Source organism: Arvicola amphibius, chromosome 7, assembly GCF_903992535.2.
Source record: "Arvicola amphibius chromosome 7, mArvAmp1.2, whole genome shotgun sequence".
Taxonomy (NCBI): domain Eukaryota; kingdom Metazoa; phylum Chordata; class Mammalia; order Rodentia; family Cricetidae; genus Arvicola; species Arvicola amphibius.
The window spans coordinates 58974436-58976877 of NC_052053.1; the positions used below are offsets into that span (position 1 = coordinate 58974436).

Here is a 2442-nt window from a genome sequence, read left to right on the forward strand (position 1 = left end):
CCCAAAGAGTCATGTATTAAAATTTTGTTTGCCAGATGATAGGCTTTTTGAAGTTAACAGGATCCTTGTGAGAATGACTTCATCCATTGATGAAATCATAATTTGATGTCATTACTGGGAAGTGATAGAGAAACACCATGATGTTCAGCTTTATCATAGGCATAGATCATTATGAGTAACCTTGGACATTATGGGACAATCTTTCCTTCTCTCTAAACTATTTTCCTCAAGTATTTGCCATTGGGAAAAATATCATCTAAAACATGGCTAGATTCATCCTTGAGTAACATGTAATAAAGACTAAATAAGCTTTCTAATTAACTGGACAGATGAGTGTGGTTCAGGTGAAGTGGGGTTTAGTTCTGGACATATACCTAAGAGGAGTATCAACAAGGCACAGGTAAAGTCATGTAGGCCGTAGAGAATCAGAAAACTCTATTTGAAATAGAGACCTTTTTGAAGGGGAAGCCCAGCCAATCACCTTGTTTGTAAGGCATGTCCCACTTAGGCTAATATTTACTTTAAAATCTTGTGGGTGTGCAGCCAGCCTTCTCTTTGTTTTCATGTGCTCCTCGCTGGAACCTTGGATTTGTAAGTTCCCTTTTATTTCCTTAATTAAAGCTGAATATTATATATTAAAGCTAGTCTGGTTAATCATCACTGCCGATCAACCACACCCCTTCATTTTGATGCCCAACGTGGGGCTCGAACCCACGACCCTGAGATTGAGAGTCTCATGCTCTACCGACTGAGATTAGGGTTAGGATTAACTGGTTTGATGGGATGATTGGTATTTGTGAATTATTGTTTCTAGAAAACTGCATTGGTGTTGATTCTTGTATATTGAACATTGTATGTGAGTATGCTTCTACCTCTATTTATTGTATGAGAGTATGCTCTCTGTTTAAAACAATTGTTATATTGAGATATTTACCATATTGCAATGTACATTTCTACCTCTGATATTATTTATATAATGACATTGTTTATATTTGGAGATCATTGTCCTCATTTATTGCACAGTTGTTTATTCTCTTAGTCTCCAAGTTAGATAGGTATCGAGAACTATATATCAATAGACATATATGTTTGTCATATTTATATTTAGGATATTCAGGTTTTTAGATATATAGATTATATTTAGTATAGATAGTATAACCTTTGACCTCTTTGCAGAGCTGTAGAAAATGGTCTTTAATCTAACCTAGAGTTTTGTACTTATGAGACACAATCACTCCTGGCAACACCGCTCTACTCCTGAGAGAACATTGAGCACCAAAGGCACTCCACTGGGAGCTTGTCTTCTTTTTGGCAGAACTGGCCTTTGGGCAAATAAAAGCCCATACCTTGACTACTGACAAAGATACAGAATATCCATAAGTGGATAAAACAGGATTATCTTATCTTGCCAAGACAGGATAGGATAGTTCTACAAAAAGTTCCTTGCTTTTGAAAAATGTTATGTCAGTTGTGTTAGGCCTTAGCCAAATTGGTTGCCTCAACATTGCAAAACAAGACTTTAGGTGATTGCCCAGGTAGTCATTTGTCTCTGTCATTTGTTGCACATTTTGGAAGTTTCTTGTTTGTACTTCCTGGTTGCTTAAGTAATATTACTTCCTTTCTCAGATCTTTGATGGGGTTGAAGATTAGATAATTATAGTTACCCTCTACATTATTTAGACTCCTTGAAATAGAATGTTTAGTAAAACTTTTGTTATATGTTTCTTGCTTAATAATGTTTGTTGTTTGTAATTTTATATTTATTATTTGTTCCTATTGAATATAGTTGTTTTTGGTTTGGTTCTGTCTTATTTAGACAAAAGGGGGAGATGAAGGGGAAGCCCAGCCAATCACCTTGTTTGTAAGGCATATCCCCCTTAGGCTTATATGTACTTATAAAATCTTGCTGGTGGGTGGCCCACCTTCTCTTTGTTTTCTTGTGCTCCTCGCTGGAACCTTGGATTTGTAAGTTCCCTTTTCTTTCCTTTATTAAAGCTGAATATTATATATTAAAGCTAGTCTGGTTAATCATCACTGCCAATCAACCACGCCCCTTCACCTTTCGGATGGGCAAATTAATGAAGAAATATTTAAACATTTAGAAAATAATTACCTCCAAATGTCTGAAGGAAGCACACTCAACAACAGCTTCTTTTCACCAACTTCAAAAACCCACAAAAATAGGGAAGTTCCTGTAAAAATAGGGAACTTACCTGCTTATATCATTCACCTTTGTATGATGCAGATTACATGTTTATTGGTATATGTTAAATGATGAATTCGTGAATGAATGGGTTAGAAAAATGCAGATTTGAGCTAAGGTACCTGCAGATTTGTATCAAAGAAAAAATGTTCAAAGCCTGAGTGACCATTTTAAGAAAATGGGTTCTGTAACATGTAAGCTGTTCTTTGAAGTTTTTGTTGGTGTTTTTTGCTTTGTTT

General features: G+C 35.6%; 1 non-coding gene across 1 annotated transcript; it reads right to left on the reverse strand.

Moving 5' to 3' along the window:
• Positions 1–690: 690 nt before the first annotated feature.
• Trnae-cuc lies at positions 691–766 on the reverse strand. Its single transcript has one exon. It is a non-coding gene; the product is annotated as a tRNA-Glu (tRNA).
• Between the last annotated feature and the right edge of the window lie 1676 nt (positions 767–2442).